The sequence below is a fragment of the Pinus tabuliformis genome, chromosome 7 (genome assembly GCF_031772625.1).
Source record: "Pinus tabuliformis cultivar Carrire ecotype Pingquan chromosome 7, CPIR1, whole genome shotgun sequence".
Classification (NCBI taxonomy): domain Eukaryota; kingdom Viridiplantae; phylum Streptophyta; class Pinopsida; order Pinales; family Pinaceae; genus Pinus; species Pinus tabuliformis.
This window is the reverse complement of record NC_142293.1, coordinates 821,811,405-821,836,721: the sequence shown is the minus strand read 5'-3', so window position 1 is coordinate 821,836,721 and position 25,317 is coordinate 821,811,405. Positions and strand designations below refer to the sequence as shown.

At 38.3% G+C, this 25,317-nt stretch overlaps 1 pseudogene; it reads right to left on the bottom strand.

The window, feature by feature from the left end:
• Positions 1–347: 347 nt before the first annotated feature.
• Positions 348–1,047, bottom strand: LOC149250131 (cell division topological specificity factor homolog, chloroplastic-like; annotated as a pseudogene).
• Between the last annotated feature and the right edge of the window lie 24,270 nt (positions 1,048–25,317).

Here is a 25,317-nt window from a genome sequence, read left to right as displayed (position 1 = left end):
TTAGACTAATTTCAGGAATAAATAAATTCATGTTTTGCCTAATCGATTTTATTATTAATTTGCAAATCATTTTTAGTTGAAATTTTGTCTCGCTTGCAATTGATTGCGTTTTCTGGCCATACTAAAACCTGCAGCAAGAAATTAGATGATAAAACCTGCAAAAACAATTAAATCTGAAATTTCCCAAGTTCATTGTTTCACTTGAGGCCAATAATAATAATAAAAACTGTGAGTTTCATTGGATTGTGCACGAACTTATAACGTTTTGTCTCCGTCTATTCATTTATCACTGAGCCGTAGCATAGCAATGCCATAAATCTGCAACTCTCTTGTCTCCGTCTATTCATTTATCGATGAGCCATAGTGTAGCGATGCATCACCATGGAAGAATATTCTTGTCCAGGTGGGAATGAAATCGATGGTGGTTGACTCCAAAAAAAATAACTGTACTCCTGATACTCTGGCTTTACACGTCGATCTGGGTCGGTTGAAACATTTAACTGTACTTTATCCTCCGAGTCAATCTCCACAAAATCTGAGAGTGCACCCACAATATTGTTGACAATTTTTCATTTTGCATCATCAGTTACAGCACATCTGTCAGAAAAGGGGATCATTTTTAGTCTCTGCTTTGCTATCTCCGCATTTGAAGTTCTCTTGAGTTTTCTGGGAAACAATATGTTCCATGCCCAATTTATTCGTTCAAAAAAAACTCATATTTACAGCTTTACGGATAAAGTCATCAATGTCCTGTGTTATAGAAACGCTAGAGAGACCATCATCCCAAACTCCATAACATTGATAAGACTTTCCTAAGTGATATCTTCCTGATAACAAATGCCATTGCATGGGTGTTTGCAGTGGAAGCATGGAGTGACAGTCACGAACAAATGAAGTGCTATATTTGCATCTATCCACCTTAGAGAATAAAGCAGGATTTCGGGGAAGCAATGCAGAAGGTTGAATATCCAGCCTGTTGGATGTCGTTGTGGGTGGAAAGGCCATCATTTTCACTGAAATTGGAGAGTGTAATCCCGCAGAAATATATCACCAAGTGATGGTACGTTATGTTATGGGATTTAAACCCTGTACATGTCACTGCTACTGTATATTGTAACTATTAAGCGGACCATGCCGTTGCTTACTTGTTAAATTGATTGAGGAATGAGGGTTGGCGAGTAATGAGAATCCGAGCTTGAATTCATCTTATCCTGATGAGAGCGCTAAGGGGATTAAATCGTTGGTTAGTAGTCGACACTTCTTGTCTCACTCTGTCATCTATATATGTTTACATCATTTTCAAAAAAATAAAAATAAATAAATAAATAAATAAAATAAAATTGCCCTCATTCATTCATAAACTAACTACTTGTTCCCTAAGAAATACAAAAGCCTTTTCAAATGTTTTCAATCAATTTTCCTGCAAACCACTAAAAACATTTTGAAAAAGTATTGCACAATCAATGAGTACATTGCATGGGGACATGCAATATTTCTAGTTGGGGGGAAATAAAAGTATGTTGGAGTTTTTTTGTGAATTTGTGGGAAAACGTTAGGATGCATATACTAACAAGAGAAATGAGATTGGTGTTATGTGTAGGTCAACGAGAAGCTTATGCAGAAAGCTCAACATTACAATGCGACACCCTTGTTGAGCCTCAAACCTGCACTCATTTACCTATCCTCCCAACAGCTTTTTCCTACTCACTTCTCTCTTTTGTCATCATTTCCTCCATCAACTTGTTCAATTCATTGCATTATATGTCCTTTTAACATGATTTGTTGACTATGCTAATGATTGACTGTTGGTTTAGAATTTTGGTACAAATGCTGCAATTCCGCAGCTAATACAGCGTTTCTGCAGCCGATCAGAGATTTCGCAGCCATTTTCTTGTTTGCTATGTTCCACGTGTCCTCCAAAGGAAAGGGCCACATGGGCAAGTTGGTATGACTGTGTACATGGTTCGTGTGCTATCAGCTAAGCCAACTCACTCATATATACCCCTGGTCAACGCAGATGTAACCACGGTCAAACAGCAAGGTTCCAAGCGGTGGCACGGCTCTGCGTGAGCAGGTGAAGCACGTAACCACAGCTGGCATCTTCTTCGAGCCACGAAGATGGCAGGGGACAAGAATCTAACCGTGGATTTATCATCCACGATGACCGTTTCCTCAAACAGTGCACGGTGTTGCTGCGTGTCTTTTGCACAGTTAATTAGTTAGCTGGTTGTTAGCTTAGTTTACGCAGAAGACAGTTTGTCTCTGCTGCTATAAATAAAGCGTTTGCATACGCTTAGTAGTTAGTCTTCAAGTCTAGTTTTTGGCTGTAATCATTTTCGTTTATAAAACTCTGTTTCAAAGACTGTTTTATACAGCTTTTGTATTTTGTGACATGCTGATTTAATATCAAGAAGACTGTTTTGCTCCTATCCGTGTAGCTGATTTTTAACTGGTTGAGTAGATGGAGGGCCCCCGTCTGCCACAACCTATGTACAGTAGCTTTTAATTTCATTTCCCTGCACTTCTTTATGTTTCATTTTCACATGTATACTAATGTACAGTTTGATTTCTGCAATTTTCATTTCATTTGACATGTATAATATTGTACAGTTTGAATTATGCCTTTACATTCCCAGCATTTTTCAGAACTGATCAGTTTGTTCTTGCAGGTGTGTTAGGAGCCCGGGATAGTGTGTTTTTCCTTCTTTTTATCACTAGTGGCATTTGAAGTTGTCTTATCTAAACTGTTGATTTTTACCTTGACTTGCATTAGTATCATAGCTTAATTTACTTTATCAGGTTTTGTCAAGTTGCTAATCTCTTGATGGTTCTCTTTATCATAATTCACTAACTTTCATGGGACCAAAATATCATCTAATTGCTGCTTGGTTTATTTAGTTTTGGACTCATATTGCTAATTCACTCCTAACTCATTTTCACATGATCAATTTAGCTAAAGGCAGAATGTTAAGGGAGAATTAAGTAGTGTGATTTGTCACTTAATCTTTGCATTGCTTTAGATTCAATAGAAGAGTTAGAGTAGTGTTCTTGCTTTCAACTGAGTTAATGTAGATGTCATTTTCATCCTTATCAACAGTAAAGGTATTGGACTAGTGCCATTGGTCTTTTGTTTGATGCTTTACTTTCATTTGAAGCTTTAATTTCATTCCAAGTTATTGTTCAAGTTTTCTCTTTAAATTTCAAGAAGCAATTAGAAATCACCACATACACACACATTCACTCACTTGTTTATAACTTCATCACATCACATTAGGAAGATAAGTCACACATGAACTAAAAACGACAAAAAGAACTAGAAAAGGCCACTTAAGTATATATTGTACACTTCACTTCATCAGCTTACGAGCCCCGGGTTGACAATTTATGATAGCAATTTAGACAACACTAAATTGACCAAACATTTTGGCATCGTTGCCGAGGAAGTGAAATTAGGTAGCTAGTTTCTAAAAAAAAAATTAAGAAAATTTCAAGAAAGGGAAATTGATAACCTCTCAAAGTATGCTCTCCTCTTGCATCTAGAGTGATCTGGAGGATCAGAAAAGAGAAAGTTATTGGTTTAATAGTTTCTTAAGTATGCTCTCTTCTTGCACCTAGAGTGACCTGGAAGATCAGAAAGAGAATTATTAGCCTGACTTGAAGAAAAATAAAAAAAAATGACATGCATATAGCTAGAGATTCTAGGGGAAGGTTTTTAGCTAGAGCCAAGAGTTCGATTTTTACAAGTCCATCTACTTCAAGGAATAGACAAGAGACACCTCCCTCATCTCCAACTGACACTCCTAGCCCTCGGATTCTTGGAATTCAAGAGGCAAGAATTGACTCTCCCACACCTTCTATTGAATTTGAATCAGAAAGAGATCCTTTCCTTCCTTCTACAGAAAGACCAATTGTAATTGAAGAAGTAGAATCATCTGAAGAAGAGGGAGAAATTCCTTCTCATTCATCCTTTGTAGAAGAACCAAAATATTTTGAAGTCTCTAGGGAAACCATTATGACAGAGGAAGGAGGTGGTAGAGGTAGAGGTAGTGGAGGAGGAGGAGGAAACAATGGAGGAGGTAGAGGTCACATTGGAGGAAATAGAGATGGGGATAATTCATTTGGATTTCCTATCGTCGATGAGGATTCCCGGGCCACTATGAAAAACATATCACCATCTGTCCTCCCAAACTTTCATGGGTTAAGAACTGAGGACCCTGAAACATTTTTATTTGAGTTTGAAGTCGTATGTCGAACTTATGACTATCTGGATGACACTCAAAAACTCAAATTGTTCCCTTCCACATTGAAAGGACAAGCTTTGAAATGGTTCATGGGGTTACTCACTCAATCCATTAGGTCTTGGAATGATATGAAACAGACATTTTTGGATAGGTACCTAGACTATTGTATGCCTACCAATCACAAGGATGAGGTATTTAAAATGGTGCAAAGAGAAGATGAGAACTTAGAGGATTTACTCGAAAGATTTCAATATAACCTGAAAAGAGCAAAAATGAGTAGCTTGGATGAGGAGACCTTGAAAGCCCTCCTATTAAAAGCCATTAGAGATGAATGGATAGACATTCTGAACATGATGGGGAAAGGAGATATATCTCAACTTTCACTCAATGATATAGCAGAGCTATGTATCCATCTCTCAAGGGGCAAATCAAAAACTCAAAAAGGGCCTAGAGATCCTTCTCTCCTCAGAGCAAATAAATCTGCAACTGGATCAGTAAGTAGGGCTGAGATCGGCAATATGATTGATGAATTCAAAACTGACATCTTAGGGAGTCTTAGTGAACATTTAGACACCCTTAAGATCCACAATAAACAGAAAGCAGAAGCTGAGGCCTTGGCCATCTTTTGCCCGAAATGTAGAAAGAAACATGCTTTAAGGGAATGTCCCTTGGAAGCACAAGTTGTGGAAACATGTGTAATTTGCTCAGAAAACCATGAGACCAAGGATTGTCCTTCAATCCCTGGGCTCAAAGCAGTCTTTCAAGAAGATCCAAATACACTTGAATCTCTCTGTTTTGTTGCAAGGAGACCTTGGCAGGGGCAACAAAATCAAGGGTTTAACAACTCTATGAATTTTCAACCCCAACCAAATTGGAATCCTTGGCAACAACCTTGGCCTCAACCTCAAAATCCTTTTCAATCATGGATGCAAAGCATGCAAAATCCTTATGGGAGATTTGCTCAATTCTATCAATATCCTCCATCTTTTCAAAACCAGCAAGCTCCACAACTTCCAAATCAAAGTCAACAACTATCATTGCCATTCCCTCAACAACAACAACCTTCTCCACAAAATCAAAATTCTCAACTCTTGCTTCAATCCCAACAGAAGTCAAATCAACTTCCTTCTCAGCCATTGCCAAACCCCAATAATAGAAACCCTCAAAATGCTTACATGATGGAAGGTCAACCATTCCCTGTAGGAATTTACAGGGTAAGTTCCTCAGGAAGAATACCAAAAGGACACCGCTCACAACCAGATCACAGATCAATACACCAGTATTTTTGACGTGGTTAAAACCCTCAAAGTGCAAGGAGGGAAACAGTCCACGGCCTGTCCCAACGTGGGTACTATAGGCAATTTATTAATCAAAGAATGAAAATTTACATAAGCTTCTCTCATGCACGGATTACCTGAACAATGACCCTCCATGCGCTTTAAATAGAACTCATGGACCAATCGGGTGTCAAGCCACGGATCAAGTGTCGGTAATACCGAGGTGAGAGTGAACCGTCGAATCACTACATATCGTGACCGTCGGATTGTAAGTTACAAAATGTACAACATTAAAGAAACACACTTTACCTAACTCTAACCTAACTCTATACTAGACCAAGTTGAACTTAACTATATCCTATGTGTCGGAATATCCTAACATCCCCCCTTAAGAACAACTTGGGATAGGATTGAAGGATTTACAAATATGACACAATAGGAGAAGGAAGGAGGCACTAGAGCCTATCCCCCCTTAGTGACAACTTCCTGAACTCCAAGCATATATCGAAGTTTAGTGAACTTCGCCTCTGTGAGAGCCTTTGTGAAGATGTCTGCAACCTGATCATCTGTTGGACAATATTTCACTTCAAGAACATGGTCATGAATGAGCTTTTTGATGAAGTGCATGTGTAGTTCAATGTGTTTGCTGCGCTGATGATGGACTGGATCTTTGCATAGCTGAATGGCACTTTGATTATCACACCAAAGTGTGGTTGGATGCTGCTACTCAAAGCCAAACTCTGATAGGATCTGACGAAGCCACAAGGCTTCCTTACTAGCTTCCACGGCACCACGATACTCTGCTTCTGCTGACGAAAGAGAAATGGCAACCTGTTTCTTACAAGCCCATGTAATAGGTCCTGAACCAAGAGTGAAGACATATCCGGCAGTAGACTTCCGATCATCAGGGTCACCAGCCCAATCAGAATCAGTGAAACCAACTAACAGAGGAGCTGCTTTGGCACTGTAATGAATCCCAAACTGTATTGTACCTCGAACATAACGAAGTATTCTTTTAGCTGCTTTCCAATGACTTTCACGGGGGTTTTGCATAAAACGAGCAACAAGGCCAACAGCAAAGGAAAGATCGGGACGAGTATGGGTTAAATACAAGAGTTTTCCGACAAGTTGACGGTATAAGGTAGCATCAACTTCAGGAGAAGTACAAGAGACTGAAAGTTTGACTCCAGACTGAAAGGGAGAAGGGGCTGGCTTACAGTCTTCCATGTGAAAATGACGAAGAATATCACAAGCATACTTGGACTGGGAAAGGAAAATACCCTCCTGGGATTGCAAGACTTGAAGACCGAGAAAATAGTGTAAGTGTCCTAAGTCTGTCATTTCAAATTTCTTTTTAAGGCTGGACTTCACATGGTTTATAAGGTTGGGATCACTACCAGTAAGAATAAGATCATCAACATAAAGAACAAGGATGATAAGAGAGTTGCCCACTTTCTTGGTGTAGACAGTATTGTCAGAATGACACCTAGAAAAGCCAGATTCTAAAAGAAAGCTATCCATTTTGGCATACCAAGCCCGAGGAGCTTGCTTGAGGCCATAAAGGGATTTCTTAAGTCGACAAACAAGGTTGGAGTCTGTTTGTATGAAGCCAATGGGTTGTTCCATATAGATTTCTTCCTGCAAGTCCCCATGCAAGAAGGCAGATTTAACATCCATCTGATGGACTTCCCATTTTAAAGAGGCAGCAAGGGAAAGAACAAGGCGGATAGAGTTCATTTTGGCAACAGGGGAGAAGGTTTCAGTGTAGTCAATGCCTTCAACCTGTGAAAAGCCCTTAGCAACGAGACGAGCTTTATGTTTATCAACTTTCCCATCTGGTCCATACTTGGTTCTGTAAACCCATTTACATCTAACAAGTTTGCGTCCCTTTGGTAGAGGAACAAGATCCCATGTATTATTTGTCATCAATGAATGATATTCTTCATTCATAGCTGCTTCCCAATGTGGATGGCCTGAAGCTTCTGCAAAAGTGTCAGGATCATGATTTACTGGAGCTTGAGCCAGTAAAGAAGAGGCTCTTTCAAACTGAGAACGTGTACGTCGTTGATCTGTAGGGTCACCGGCAAGATCACCTGCTGCATCCCGAGTAGCACGGACCCATCTTGGAAGTTGAGGATCCTGAGAAGGTGGGGGAGGATTATCATCCTCGCTTTCATCATCTGAAGAAGAAATGTTTTCAAGAGTAGAAGAGATAGGAAGAGGTGGCACATCCGCCGGACTAGGCTCGCAGGCCGATTTATTTTCATCAAATTTTACATCTCTTCTAATGATAACATTTTTGGACTTAAATGGAATAAGTCTGTAACCTTTTACATCTTCAGAATATCCAACAAAAGTACATTTACAGGGTAGGAATGTAGGAATTTACAGGGTAAGTTCCTCAGAAAGAATACCAAAAGGACACCGCTCACAACCAGATCACAGATCAATACACCAGTATTTTTGACGTGGTTAAAACCCTCAAAGTGCAAGGAGGGAAACAGTCCACGGCCTGTCCCAACGTGGGTACTACAGGCAATTTATTAATCAAAGAATGAAAATTTACATAAGCTTCTCTCATGCACGGATTACCCGAACAATGACCCTCCATGTGCTTTAAATAGAACTCATGGACCAATCGGGTGTCAAGCCACGGATCAAGTGTCGGTAATACCGAGGTGAGATTGAACCGTCGGATCACTACATATCGTGACCGTCGGATTGTAAGTTACAAAATGTACAACGGTAAAGAAACACACTTTACCTAACTCTAACCTAACTCTATACTAGACCAAGTTGAACTTAACTATATCCTATGTGTCGGAATATCCTAACATTCCCTACCTATATGATTGTTCCTCTCAATGAAGTACAACTCAGATCAGGTAGAATCCTAGATCAACCTTCTATAAATGTTCAACAGCCAAGCATTTCTGAGGAAGAGTCTCTGAAAGCCAATAAGGGTTCTGAAGCATCCCTTCAAAACCCAAACACTCAAAAAGAAAAAGAAAAAGAATCAACCCCCACAACTCCCATAGTTGAACAACCTACATCTTTGGCCACACCTCCTTTTCCTGAAAGGTTACAAATTGACAAAGGAGTGGAAAAGCAAATTTGGTTGCCTGACTATAATTTTCTAGATGAATTGAAGAATGTTTGTATCAAGATTCCCTTGTTACAAGCCATTAAAGAGATTCCCATTCTAGCAAAAACAATAAAGGAGTTGAGCCTTAAAAGACCAGGAAGGAAACCAAGAGATACCAGAAGGATCCACCTGGTAGGAAAAATTGCAGATATCATGATGAGAAAGATTACCATGCAGAAATATGTAGACCCCAGTAGTCCAATTGTCAAAACACATATCAATGGGGTAGAAATACCAGATACTTTGATTGATTTAGGGGCTGCTATCAACATTATGAGTAGACAGACCATGGACCAGTTAAAACTTCCTAACCTTCTCTTTACACCTACTTTACTGCAACTTGCAGATAGATCAATCATTAAACCTGATGGTGTATTGGAAGACATTCCAGTCTCCCTAGACTCTTGGGAATATCCAGTTGATTTTATGATTTTAACTCCCAAGAACAATCTAGGAGGACATCCTCTTATTTTAGGAAGACCTTGGCTAGCCACAGCTGATGCTTTCATAAGTTGTAGGTCTGGGGATATGTATATTTCTTATGGCAATTCAACAAAGAAGTTCAATCTGTATCCTCCAGCGAAAGCAATTACAGAAATAGGAGATAATGAGTGGGTTGATGATGAAGATACTATACAACCTGTCTTTACCATTTCTGAGATTAGTGAAGATAGTCAAATTCTGAACACATTAGAAAATTTTGAACCATCTTCAGAATATGACTCTACACAATTTCAGTTGGATTCTGACATAGAGTGTCTATCATCTAGACAAATGTCTCTTTTCTCTATGGAAGAATTTGGTAGTTCTGCCATTGAGATCTTTCCAGGAAAAACATTAAACATTAACAAAAACTTGGAAAAATCCCAACAGGAAGAGCTAACCAAAGTCTTGCAAAGACATTCTACTGCTTTCGCATGGGAGTATACTGACATGAAAGGTATTGACCCTAAGACTTGCATTCATCACATCTACATTGAGGAAAACAGTAGACCAATCAGACAACCTCAAAGAAGGATGAATCCAAACCTTATGGAGATAGTGAAAGAAGAGCTCCAGAAGTTACTCAATGTAAACTTCATTTACCCCATTTCAGATAGCTGATGGGTTTCTCCCTTGGTTATAGTACCTAAAAAGAATGGTAAATGGAGGGTTTGCATTGATTACAGGGAATTGAACAAAGCAACCTTGAAGGATCACTTTCCTTTGCCCTTTATTGATCAAGTATTAGATACTTTAGCAGGTAAAAAGTTTTTCTCATTTTTGGATGGTTTTAGTGGTTACAATCAAATTCAGGTAGCACCTGAAGATCAGGACAAAACCACATTTACTTGTCCTTGGGGAACTTTTGCTTACCGAGTACTTCCTTTTGGATTATGCAATGCACCCGCTACATTTCAAAGGGCTGTACTAGGAATCTTTTCAGATCTAATTCATGATTGTGTAGAGGTCTACATGGATGATTTCACAGTTTATGGTAACACATTTGAAGAAGCATTAGAAAATTTGGAAAAAGTCCTAATCAGATGTAAAGAAACAAATCTTTCATTAAGTCATGAAAAATGTTTTATGATGTTTACTGAAGGGATTGTTTTAGGACATCATATTTCAGGAGATGGAATTAAAGTTGATAGATCCAAAGTTGAAGTCATCTCCAAGTTACCTGTTCCAAATTTCCAGAAAGATGTTAGAAGTTTTCTTGGGTTTACTGGGTATTATAGAAGATTTATTGAAAACTTCACCAAGATAGCATCTCCTCTTTTCAAATTACTTACCAAAGACTGTGAATTCAAATGGGATCCTGAATGTCAGTCTGCATTTGAAACTTTAAAGACTAGAATATCTGAAGCACCCATTTTGAGAGGGCCAAATTGGAAACTCCCTTTCCACATTTCTACTGATGCTTCATATACAGCTCTAGGAGCTGTTTTGGGACAAAAGGATTTGGTCCCTTATGCCATTTATTACACCAGTAAAAATTTGACTCCCACTGAGTTAAATTACACTGTGACTAAAAAAGAATTCTTAGCCGTTGTTCATGCAATCAACAAGTTTAGAAATTATATAACCGGCGATGAAACTTTTGTCCATACTGATCACTCTGCAATTAGATATCTCATGAACAAACCTGTTACTAATGGCAGAGTTACAAGATGGCTTTTACTTTTACAAGAATTCAACATTACTGTGTTAGATAGACCAGGGAAACAAAACACAGTAGCTGATTTCTTGTCTAGAATCCAAAGCACTAACGAAGATTCTCCTGTAGAGGATAAGTTTCCAGATGAATACTTGTTTGCAGTAACTACCAAAACTCCTTGGTATGCAGATATTGCTAACTATCTAGTTACAGGGAAGCTACCTCCACACTTATTTCCTAATGAGAAAAGGAAAATCATTCAGGAGAGTTCACATTATTCTTGGATTTCTAATGAATTGTTCAAAACATGGCCAGATTGTATGATCAGAAGATGTGTTCGGGAAGATGAAATGCCTGACATCCTTAAGGCATGTCATGATGAACCGCGCGGCGGACACTTTGCTGACAAGAGGACGGCCTATAAAATCCTTTCTTTAGGATATTATTGGCCTTCTCTCTTTAAAGATGCAAAGCAATATGTTAGAAGGTGTGACAGCTGCCAAAGAGTTGGGAGACCAACTCTTTCAAATGAAATGCCACTACAGCCACAGGTATGCATCGAACCCTTTGAGAAATGGGCTCTAGATTTCGTTGGACCTATTAATCCACCATCTAAGCAAAAGAAGTATATATTGGTTTGCACTGATTATGTTACTAAGTGGGTAGAAGCCAAGGCACTGCCTTCTGCCACTGAAAATTCAGTTGTTCAATTTCTTTTTGAGGATATTTTTACTCGTTTTGGTGTCCCAAGAGAAATTGTGACAGATCAGGGAAGTCAATTTACATCTAAATTGATGGAGAAGCTGATGGAGGAATACAAAATCAAGCACAGAACATCTACTCCATACCATCCGCAAGCAAATGGTCAAGTGGAATCTACAAATAAAGTTCTTGAAAGCATCATCACCAAGACTGTTCATCTCCACATAAGAGATTGGGCAGAAAGGCTTCCTGAAGCCTTATGGGCCTATAGAACTATATGGAGGAACACAACAGGACATTCTCCCTATGAACTTGTTTATGGGAAAGAAGTCCTGCTCCCCATTGAGTTCCAAATCAAGACCTTCAAGATGGCAGTTCAATTGGGGATGAGCCTATCAGAAGCCCAAAAACACAGAATGGACCAGCTAAATGAGCTAGATGAAATAAGACAAGATGCAATTCTAAGGACCGATCTAGTTCAGCACCAAAGAACTAAGTGGCATGATCGACACATCAAAGAAAGAAAGTTTCAGAAGGGAGATTGGGCACTATTGTTTGATTCCAAGTTTAAGGACTTCAAAGGAAAATTTCAAACTCATTGGCTTGGGCCATATGAGATTGATGAAGTCTTTAACAATGGAGCAGTTCGAGTGAAGACTATTGATGAGTTTCAAACTCCTCTCATTTTGAATGGCCACCGATTGAAAGTCTACCACAAGCCACTCTCAAAGAAGGAATTTGTTAAATTGTTCCAAGAAGATTCTGCAATGAGGCTGGTGGAGAAGGATTCTTCTCCTCCATCAGCCTAGTCTTTGTTCCTTTCAGATAAAAAAAAAAAAAAAAAAAAAGGAAAAAAAAAAATCTCTTGTATAAGCCTGAAAACCAATCTTGGATTGGCGGTCTTATGCAGAAAATATAAAGTGAAAATCAGGGTCACCTGACACTTTATATTTTCCAAATAAAAAAAAATCTCTCTTTCTCTTTCCATCTCATCCGCCATTTCATCCATCTCATCATCTTCATTCCACTTCATTTTTCTTCCAGATCATTCATTCCATCTCATTTCCACCAATAAAGTCCCTCTTAGGACTATTCCATTCAGTTAAGTTTGTTCTAATCATCTTTGTGCAGGCAGAAAAGTGTTGATTGCAGTTTCCGCAGCTGATACAGAGTTTCCGCAGCTGATACACTCTGTCTCTGCAATCAAAGCAATTCTGTTTCAAAAAGGAAAATTTACAGTCAGGGGTATCATCATCAAAGAGCAGCAAGGATACATAGCACCTACAAGGTCAGCAACAAATCAAAGGTTAGCCACCATAATCAACAAAGGGATCAAATGCAAATGTATGAAGGTATGTTCCAAATTTTTAACTAACAGTTTGATATCATTTATGTATGGTTTTCAAATCATGGTAGGAGGCACTTAATGTAATGATTGACAAGATCCTCGTCCACTCCTCGTCCATGATTCTGCGTAATCCACCTCACCATCTTCCTAACGGTCCCTAATTACTATTGATTCGAACTTAATACAAACTGCTCTGCCATTAACTACTCGTACCTCAGTGACGTGTACTGGTGTACTACGGCTCTTCAAATGATCATTTCCGCAGCCAAGTGTACGCAGCCACCCGACGTTCAGGGATTTGGCCGTTGTATCCTCTACTCATAACTCCACTTCTCGCATGCATAACCTCATCTTCGTATTGTTATCTACTCCCTCACTCCACCGTTTTCACTCTCGTTTCCATACACCACTCTCGTTTTACCGTGAACCTCTCTGTTTTATTTTCCTCACCGCTCCACTCAAAACCCCGATCACCAGTCCTGCACCTTACAGTTCATTGCATCACGGCCACTCTGTTATAGCCGTAATTCCCGCTGTTGGGCACTGTTTTCCCGTGAAGCTTTCTCCTCCAGCGTTCAAACACCACTGTCAGAGCTGCAAGTGAACTGACAACCGAAATGGGAAAATTGTTAAGAGCAGAACCGGAGGGTTCGAAATTTTTAGAGGGTTACCCACAGATAAAGGAAGCACTGCAGAAAGCCAAATGGTTGAAGTTCATCCAAAAGTTTAAAGGGTACAATAAAGAGGTGACAAAGGCATTTTCCCGGTCATTTAATGGAAATACCGTGGAGGTAGGAGACCTGCAGTTCAGAATAACAGAGAGCACCTTGGCCACAGCAACCGATTTGCCTCAAAATGGAGAACGCTGGTTCAAAAACAGAAAAGTTGAAGATCAAGAGTGGAAAAATATGCTCAAGAATCCAGGTATGGATACCTCCATTTTCACTAAGGGAATCCCTGTACGTATCATTAAGGAAGAGTGGACTTCATTACTGTTGCTTGTTCAAAAAATTTTAACATGTGAAGGCCGCTTCGGTGTCATGTATGTATACCATGCAAGAATCATGATGCACTTTATGAATGACCATGCTATCAACCTACCTTATTTCTTGTTAGCTAGTCTAAAGAAGATGAGTGAAACTGTTCAGAAACACGTGGGAAACATTGAACCCCACTTGTCTCATCATGGACTCATTAGAATTTTAATTGAGGAGCAGTTGAAAACTAAAAATGATACATGGGAGAAGTTTCTAGTTAGAAACCATTTTCAAGAGATAGCCGAAGCCTCTAGCAGCTCTCCTAGGATACCCAAGAGAAGTAGGAGAGGAGGGAGAGAAGTCACTGCCCAAGAAACTGATGTAGAATTTGAGGAAACTGCCCAAGAAACTGCTGAAGAAACTGTTCAAGAAACTGTCCAAGAAATTGTTCAAGAGGAAAAGAAAAAGGGAGGCAGAACTAAAAGACAAAAGAGGGATAAAGGGAAAGCCATTGTGCAGGAGTTATACCCTTCACCTGAGCCCTCAATTGAAGAAGAATCCCAAACACTAGCTGATAGACTCTCCAAAAAGAAACAAAAAGAAAAACAAAACAGTCAGCCAAAGAGCACTAGCATGCAAGTGAGAAGAAGCAGTAGACTTATAGAGAAGAAGAGTGTGACTAAAGAGAAACAGTCCCATTTCATTGATTTGGGCACACCTGAGAAGACTCCAATTCGGCTAAATATTGAGCTAAGTCCTCCAAGAGAGGAAAGTCCTTTCCAGCAAGAGAGAGAAAGCAGTTTTCAAGGATTTGAATTTAGGCCAAGACAAACACCTGACATTGACCCTGACCAGCAGGAGGTATATGATTATTTGGAAACATTAGAGCAATCTGCTGCCGGTCCTAGCACTGTCTTGCCCCTTGAACAACAGGTTCAATCTCTGAAGCAAGAAGTATTTGAGCTAGAAGTCCTGAATCGCCATATCAAACAGGAAAACGAGGCATTGAAAGAACAGAGCAAAGTGGACAAAATGGTCCACGACAACACAATGCTTCATTTGGGTCTTTGGCAAAGAAAGAACAGGAAATTGAAGAGGAAATGCAAGAAATTGAGCAGGGCCTTGGTTAACTTGAAATTCAGGTGCTTGGTTAGGAAACCAAGAGCAAATTTGACAACAAGGAGGAAAAGGAGAAGGTTGGATGTCTTGGCAGAGGCATCTGAACATGTGGACTGAAAGATTATGACAAAGTTTTGGTTGCATGAGGACATGCAACACCCTCACAGTGGGGGTATGTTGAGCCTCAAACCTGCACTCATTTACCTATCCTCCCAACAGCTTTTTCCTACTCACTTCTCTCTTTTGTCATCATTTCCTCCATCAACTTGTTCAATTCATTGCATTATATGTCTTTTTAACATGATTTGTTGACTGTGCTAATGATTGACTGTTGGTTTAGAATTTTGGTACAAATGCTGCAATTCCGCAGCTAATACAGCGTTTCCGCAGCCGATCTCCAATTCCGCAGCCGATCAGAGATTCCGCAGCCATTTTCTTGTTTGCTATGTTCCACGTGTCCTCCAAAGGAAAGGGCCACATGGGCAAGTTGGTATGACTGTGTACATGGTTCGTGTGCTATCAGCTAAGCCAACTCACTCATATATACCCCTGGTCAACGCAGATGTAACCACAGTCAAACAGCAAGGTTCCAAGCGGTGGCACGGCTCTGCGTGAGCAGGTGAAGTACGTAACCACAGCTGGCATCTTCTTCGAGCCACGAAGACGGTAGGGGACAAGAATCTAACCGTGGATTTATCATCCACGATGACCGTTTCCTCAAATAGTGCACGGTGTTGCTGCGTGTCTTTTGCACAGTTAATTAGTTAGCTGGTTGTTAGCTTAGTTTACGCAGAAGACAGTTTGTCTCTGCTGCTATAAATAAAGCGTTTGCATACGCTTAGTAGTTAGTCTTCAAGTCTAGTTTTTGGCTGTAATCATTTTCATTTATAAAACTTTGTTTCAAAGACTGTTTTGTACAGCTTTTGTATTTTGTGACATGCTGATTTAATATCAAGAAGACTGTTTTGCTCCTATCCGTGTAGCTGATTTTTAACTGGTTGAGTAGATGGAGGGCCCCCGTCTGCCACAACCTATGTACAGTAGCTTTTAATTTCATTTCCCTGCACTTCTTTATGTTTCATTTTCACATGTATACTAATGTACAGTTTGATTTTTGCAATTTTCATTTCTTTTGACATGTATAATATTGTACAGTTTGAATTATGCCTTTACATTCCCAGCATTTTTCAGAACTGATCAGTTTGTTCTTGCAGGTGTGTTAGGAGCCCGGGATAGTGTGTTTTTCCTTCTTTTTATCACTAGTGGCATTTGAAGTTGTCTTATCTAAACTGCTGATTTTTACCTTGACTTGCATTAGTTTCATAGCTTAGTTTACTTTATCAGGTTTTGTCAAGTTGCTAATCTCTTGATGGTTCTCTTTATCATAATTCACTAACTTTCGTGGGACCAAAATATCATCTAATTGCAGCTTGGTTTATTTAGTTTTGGACTCATATTGCTAATTCACTCCTAACTCATTTTCACATGATCAATTTAGCTAAAGGCAGAATGTTAAGGGAGAATTAAGTAGTGTGATTTGTCACTTAATCTTTGCATTGCTTTAGATTCAATAGAGGAGTTAGAGTAGTGTTCTTGCTTTCAACTGAGTTAATGTAGATGTCATTTTCATCCTTATCAGCAGTAAAGGTATTGGACTAGTGCCATTGGTCTTTTGTTTGATGCTTTACTTTCATTTGAAGCTTTAATTTCATTCCAAGTTATTGTTCAAGTTTTCTCTTTAAATTTCAAGAAGCAATTAGAAATCACCACATACACACACATTCACTCACTTGTTTATAACTTCATCACATCACATTATGAAGATAAGTCACACATGAACTAAAAACGACAAAAAGAACTAGAAAAGGCCACTTAAGTATATATTGTACACTTCACTTCATCAGCTTACGAGCCCTGGGTTGACAATTTATGATAGCAATTTAGACAACACTAAATTGACCAAACAACCCTTTTCATCCATGATTAGTGTAACTTCGAAAAATAACTATAAAAAAATGGACATTTCATAAATTCTTGAAAATGAGCTAATTTGTTTTGAGTCACTTCATACAGGAATGATCGATGGAGATGGCACACAAAGGTGACAATTTTTATGTAGGAATGGTGCCAATCTAATGCAAAAGTGATTTTTCGAAATCACAATGAAACATGCATCATTGGACGCTTGAAGGAACTAATTCTTCACTACACATATCATGACATTTTCCACTACACAAAAATCTTTTTGCGTCATGATTACTCCCCTTTTTCCTTCCAAACGCCTAGACCATCCTTGTGTTGCAGCCCATCTTCCATTTCCTTATCTTTCACGACTTCATGCACGCCTATTTTCTGAATTGCATACATCCCTTTATCCTTTTCAGTTTATTTTTGCCTTCTAGTTTGCCTTCTGAATAAAACTCATTCCCTTTCCATGATTACATTGCCTTGATTTCCTAGCCATGCTGATCCACACTGCTTTTCCGTGAGTTCTTTCCATCTATAGTCCTACCAAATCTTTTTGTACAAACTCACGTTGACTGATGTGGGATTCCTTAAGGCCCACCTTTCAACAAGTCTTGCCCCATTGACATTAGCACCCTATCTGGGAAATAGACTAGAGCTCCTTTTGAGTACCTAGAGGCTTGCATGCCTTAATGGCAAGTTCTCTCACTGACAATCATGGGAATACATCAATGTCCCTTGATCTTCAGATCTTGCAAGTGGCTCGACCTCGACACATCCATTCGCACTTTGCAAGATGTACTCTGGTACCTTGGCACTCATTCACATCAATTGTGAGTTGCCTCACATTGGTTAACGACATGCATCAATGGCCGGTAATCCAATGATTTCTATTCATGCTCGACATCGACACATTCATTCGCATGTTTAGAATTGTACCATCGGGTTTGTAGCGGGTGAAGACTATACACTTTTTCATGATTCCCTCAGCAGTTATAGCAGCATGAATTCTGATCTATGAGAGTACCACAGTTCCACTTTCAGCATTTATCTTTTCCATGATTTAGCATCAGCAGTTCAGATTCCTTCATTTCCCAGGATCCAGTTACAACAACATTAGTCACATTTTCCTGATCCAACAGCAGCAGCAGTTACATTCCTATTGCATAATTCATCATTCTTGGGTAAGTAGAGGTATGTTGTTTTCTAATCTTTAATCATGCAATTCCTTATATGCTAACTTTAATATTTTGGAAAATTCCCTCACCATGCTACATTTCCTTTCATGAGCCATGTCAAGTTGCATGAGGACATGCAACCAATTCAGTTGAGGGGGGGGGGGGAGAAGAACTATATTCACTTCCATGATTCCATTTCTTCACCACTATCACTCCATTTACCATTCACCAACATTTATTTTCCAATGATACTTTGTTGCACTTTGCTTCATACGCAATATTGGCATGCTTCATTAATATTACAAAATGGATTTCTTATGCACATTATGATTTCCAGTGAGTGTTTACATTATTATTGAAGAAAAGAGAACAAAAAATGAAATGAATGTTGTTAACACAAGAACCAACATTCTTTGTATTCATGGTTGTCACACAAGAACCAACCATAAGAAAATGTAAATTGTTACTCATGTCTTTCACATATCTTGGAAACATTCATTATTACAGACATCATCATGTAAAGCCAAAGTTCAAGATGCCAAATGTTCTTAAAGAGATCCATGCATGGTTGCATGAGGACATGCAACAAGTTCAGCTGGGGAGGATGTTGGGACTCAGAAATGTCATATTTTCATCCACCTTTTTCTTCACTATTCCTTACATTTCATCATCCCATTAACCTTTTATCATATCATTTTCATACATACATTTGGGTTTCACCTTCTTATTTTCCATTTTATTCATTTTTGTATTACAAGTGAATTTATGATTAAATATTAGAAAATATACATATTTTTATATATATCTCAAGAATATGTGAGTTTTGTGATGTGTAGGAAATATGTGAAGAATTAATATCTCCTCCACCATATTAAGAATTATGAGAGGAATTGGTTGGCATATCTTATCCAATTCCTAAGGAGAAAATCATGGAGGATTTGGTTGGCATATCTTATCCAATTCCTAAGGAGAAAATCATGGAGGATTTGGTTGGCATATCTTATCCAATTCCTAAGGAGAAAATCATGGAGGATTTGGTTGGCATATCTTATCCAAGATATGTGAGAGATTTATGGAGGATTCAAAGGGATCATATTTTGTAATAATGGGAAAGTAGTTAAAAATGCTTGAGAGATTTGTGGGATCATATCTTGTAATAATGGGAAATTAGTTGAGAGTGCTTGAGAGAATATTGGATATGTAATTATGAGAAGGTTATCTTCCTCATGTATATAAGGGAGTGCTCTCTCTTCATTTTGATAATGAATAATGAATAATGGAAAGGAATTATTAGTTTTTCATCTTTTATTGTTATGCTTTCATGATTTGTAATTTGGTTCTTGTAATATAATTTGACTTAGTTTTATTGTTGTGAGCTCACATATGTTGTTTGTCATTCAATTCTTCACATGTTGTATTGCTTTTCCTTTATGCGATTTCCTGCTTTCATAGTTAATGTTTCAATACCTTCTTAGATTAATTTGATTTCAGTAGATTAGATTAGATTAGTTCCACTTCAGTCCTGCATATATAGTGCATGTGTCTCGTAAGCCTACGAACCTCGGATTGACAAATTAAATAGTTGGGCAAATACTACAACAGAATTAAACGATAATATTTTCACCCAACAAGAACTTTGAGCTTCTAGTCTCCAACTTCGTATTACTTTATCCACTGGTGCTCCATTAAGAACCTTTTGGATTACCTTGATCTAAATCTAAATCTTGTTGAATTTCATTCTTATGGCCATCTGAAACCCTTTTTCAATGGCAGTTACTTCTGCCACATTGTTTTTTGTGTGTCCACAGGGCCTCATGAATCTAACCATTGGCTAGCCCAATCTATCCCTTAGAATTCCACCAAACCTTGTAGGGCTTGGATTCTCTTTTGATGCCCCATCAAAGTTTTTTTTATAAATCCCTCAAGGTTGGGAGGAAAATAACTAAGGAGGATATGCGATCCTTGGGATGAGGGGGATCATAGGGAATAACACAGTTGGGGAAAGGTCTATAATTGCCAAAATCAAAGCCTCACCTCTAGTAGCTTTCGAGTCATCCTCTGTCCAGGACTCAAATAAGACAGTTTCCCTGAAATTGTCTTTGGTAGTCTTCCAAATCTACTATATAGAAGGTTTTTGGTCTTTGAAGATGGCTCTATTACGGCCCTTCCATATGTTCCAAAGGAGGAAGCCTAGGATGAGGACCCAAGTTTGATTAACAATCAAATTTTTGAAAAGAGACATCCACTAGTGTTATATTGTTTCAACCAAGCAATTAGGGGACCGATCCAAATGCCCAAAGGTGTGTAAAAACCACTCCAAGAGAGTGCTTGCTATTTGGCAGGAGTTTAGAAGATGTTCCATATTCTCTTCTTATTGCCAACAAAATGGGCATCTAGAAGGCCCAATGAATCCCTTTTTTAGCAGGAGGTCCCAAGTAAGAAGACGTTTTCTACAGAGAAACCATAGGAAATGAGCAACCTTAGGGTAGAGTTTTTGTGTCCAAAGTTTCCTCCAAACAAGATATTTGGGCCAAGAGTTGTGATCAACAACTAGTGAATAGGATTCCTTGATAGTAAACATCCCCACCAATTTATACCCCCATAAAAGCTTATCTTGACTCTGAGAGGGAAAGACTCAATGTTCCTCAAATACATCTCTGAAAGGTTTCCACTCAGGTATGGCTTCCAAACCCTAACAGTCTGCCTCTATTTTCCAGTGTCTCCACTCCTCATTTATGCTTGTGTTCTTCCAATAATCCTTTACTCTAATGGCATTAGAAGACCACATAAAGGCTTGGAAGGGATCCAAATTTGGATTTATTTAAGGTTTAGGGAATTGTTACCATGAGTCATTCCAAAAGAAGGTTGAATTGTCATCGTGGATTTCCCCAAAAAGGTGATCTTTGACCTTATAACATTTACTGTAGGCTAAATTCCATATTGGAGAACCCAGGGGAAGGTGTTCTAATCGAAAAATCCCCTCTTGGTTGTCACCTCTCCCATATTTTTGGTTCCATATTTGTTTCCATATTTCACAACCCCCTTAATCTAGCACCACCAAAGTTTCGCACCCATTACCTTATTTAGAATTTATGGATATCTCAGCCCCATCCCACCATTTAGCTTTGGCAAACATAATTTCTCCCATGATACCAATGGTTATTTTCTGTGTGTTTGCTCCCTACCAAAAAATATTTCTAAATATTAACACCAATTCCTTATAGACACTTCTAGGTGAGGGCATCACTGAAATTTGATATATTGGGATGGCTTGCACAACTGCCTTTAGCAAGGTACCTCTCCCTAGAATATTAAGGGAGTGGAAGGTCCATGATGATAACATATGAGTTAATTTACTACAGGCCTCATTCCAGCATGTGATCAATACGAGATTCGCCACCAAAGGAATTCCTAGATACTTTGAGGGGAGGTATCCTGTTGTCCCTTAAGAAACCAATTTCTTGGTTGTGTAGAAATTTTGCTTAAGACATTAATGTTTATTATTATTGTCACTTATTTGTATGATGTATCCTCAAGTGAAGGACCTGAAGGGCCTGACTTTTAACACTTAATACTTAGGTGATATGAAAGTCTCAAAATTCCATTTGATTGCTGAATAAAAATGTTGAGTGAAGAATGCTTTGAGAAGTTAGAGACAATATGTTGTTTTTCACAGAAACTATTATCTATAACACATTGGGAAGTTAAATACAATATGTTGTTTTACACATAAACTATTATCTGTAACTTAGAAGAAATGTAGAAGTAGGAACTTTAAGTACAGGAGCGCTCTTTTAAGGAATTTTAACTTCATTCACATAAGTAAACAAAGACCTGCAGCTTCATTACCATACTTAAAGAAAGGAAGATACATGATGACACATAACAAAGAAATCACAAATCATACCCAAAAATGTGTGGAAAAATCCTAATTCTTTCATTAATCATCGGTTTTATCAAGAATCCAATAGCCTAGTCTCCAGGTTCTTCAAAATTCGAACCCTTTTTCTATAATTTTGCCTCTTTTTATACATCATGAGATAGTTGGTAATCACCAAAACTGTCAAACTTCTTAACTATCTCCTAACTGTCTAAAGTAAAAGTCATTACAGAATATTACATTGGAGGGTAAAAGACACCTCATTCTTCTCAAGAAAACAAAATAACAAGAAGTAACAGAAATTAGAAGGTGATGGCTACTCGTTGTTCGAATATGTGGCTTAACTATTGATGAAGTTTCTTTGTAGATGTTTTGATGATAGCTAGACTATCTTAACAGAACAAATTGCATCTTTACAAAGCTTCATGCGTGGACTTGTGGGTTATGGGCCCACGTATATATTGGAAGTGTTTTGATTGGCAGAAACACAAAGAAACCCAACCAATCACCGTCGCCTTTGGAGTTTCAGTCATCCGCCTCTAATTTTAGTTATTTTGCTAAAACAACGGAATTGGTTAATTTACACAGAATATGGCAAACCTTCAGTTACCATGGAACCAAAAGAATTAAAACTCTAGTTCATAATCTTATCGCGTCCACCTTTTCCACAAGCCTTTACCTTCCCCACAGAACCGAGAAGAAACAAAACTGCAATTCATAGACTTCTCGGGTCCGAAATTTATAATAAAAACATGCACTTGATGCAATATCTGTCGCATCTTGTCCCTTTTTATGAGTGGCTGTGATCAATCTGAACTTCAACGGATTAAATTACATTCCATAAACCATCGCATCCATTTTTTGAATTAAACCTCGTCCTCATTAACCACGCGATTACCATCAGATCTGAATCCTTCAAGCGGACGACCCCGATTAATTGAGGTTTTAACTCAGTTTTATAATTTCTCGCGTCCGATTTTGAATTAAACCTTGTCCTTGTTAACCACATGATTACCGTTAGATCTGCTGCTTGTCGATCAGATGGCTCAGATCTTCTCCTGGGTTTCTCACATTCGCAAGCCATCAATAACATAAAACAAATCATTTCTTTCAAGTTTTCACATTCTCTTTTATTTCCGTTATAACATAATATTTGATTTTTTTCATTTTTGCGATAAAAATAAAAATAAAATTAAAATGACAATGGATGCTACAACATCTGGCTCCACCTTGAAATATTGCTTTTGCCACAGAAGCACTAAGAACCGCAGATTAGTGCCTCCACCTCGAACATGGAGTCATATATTGCTTAGCCAATTTAAATTCTATGGAATTTATACAATGAATTCACTTCGATATCTACAATGACAGGATTCTTGTGCTTCCGAATTTGAAATAATGTTTGAGGTACTACCCATTGACAGGCAGTTGTAAAGATTCACCATCAAGATTTTCCAGGATGTATTATTTTCCCTTGCTTCTATAATTCTGAATGGGCCATACCAGAGAGGATCAAACTTCCCATGTTTTCACTTATCTTCTCTTCTAGTACCCCACCTTAATACCAGGCCTCCAACTTTAAAATCAATTTCTTTTGCCTTTCTATCAAAAATACCCTTCATCTTTGATTGATACATAATCAAATTATCTCTTACCTTATCCCTGCTTTCACTCATCTCCACTACCTTATGCATCCTTATTATCAAATCATTGGGCTCTTCTTTTGCCTCCTGAATCATTACAATCACAGGCTTCACACGCTGACTAGGGAACAGAGCTTGAGTTCCATACACTAACTCAAAAGGCGATTTTCCTATTGACCTTCTTGTAGTCACTCAGACAGCCCATAGAGAAAACTTTAATTTAGAATCCCAGTCTTTCTGATTCTCTGCAAAGTTTTCTTAAGGATCTTCATCAATGTTTTGTTAGTGTATTCAGCCAATCCATTTCCCTATGGATGATAATCTGTTGAATGAGATAAAATAACATTATACTTCTGACAAAAAGCAACAAACTTACTTGAACTGAACACTTGAGCATTGTATGTTATGATTTTGACAGGGCATCCAAATCTGTTGAAAATATTTTCTTCTAAGAACTTCATCACCACTTGGTCATTTTCCCTTTTAGTAGGTATAGCTTCTACCCACTTGGTGAAATAATCAGTAGCTGTGAGAACCCACTTGTGTTGTCCACTTGAAGGTGGGTTAATTTCTCCAACAAAATCTAGTCCCCATTGTCTGAATGGTTCTTCTATGAAGACTGGGATCAAAGGTAAGGGAGCTAGCCTCTTCTTCTCAACAAAAAGTTGTCACTTATGATAGCTTCTAACAAACTTATATGTATCACTAAATAGGGTGGGCCAATAAAACCCTACCTGGAGGATTTTATGTGCAGTATCCTTCCAACTATAATTTCCACCACATAACTTCTCATGATAATCTTTAATGGTCTCTATAAATTCATCCTCTGTTAAACATAGCAATAAAATTCCCACAGGATCCTTCCAATACAATCTGCCCTCAAAAATCACATATGGATGTGCTTTGATTTTTAATGCTCTATATTTTTTTCTATCCAAAGATTGAGGACAAGAGAGAAAACATAAATAATGGACTATGTTCTTGTACCATTCTGAACATAAAAATTTATATCGGATCTTCATACCTGGGTTTGATTTTTCTTCACCTTCTTCAATTGCTTCCTCATTTACAGTGTTAGCAAGTTGATTCCCAATGCCTGAAAATTTGACTCTGTCAACATCTTTGCCAATCCCTTCCCTTTCACTAGCTTTTTGGGCCTTATGTCTAGGTCATACTCTTGAATCTTGGCTATCCATTTTCCTCTTTTGCCTTCCACATCACTCCAGACTAAGACATCCTTTACTGCAGCATTTGGCACATAAGCAATGATCTGTGACTGCAACACATAAGTCCTGAAGGCCTTTAGGGCTTTTGCCAAAGCATATACCTGTTTTTCAAGAATATTTTACTTTAGTTCCGCATCTTCGAGAATCTTGCTAAAGAAAGAAACGGGTTGCTCCTTCTTTTCATCATTTTTCTATAACAAACAACAGTTATTGAATTAGGTGATGCAAATGAAAAAACTTGAATTTTTTTTATAATCAGGGCTAATTAAAACTGGAGCTACTTGTAATGCTTCTTTAATCCTAGAGAATGACTCTCTGGATTCCTTGGTCCAATACATTTCATTTTCCTTCTTCAACATATTGGTAATTTCTTTTACAATTTCAGCATAATTGGACACGAACCTCCTTAAAATTTTATTTTTCCCAGAAATTTTTGAATGTCTTTCTTACTCCTGGGCAGGGGTATTTTCTACACA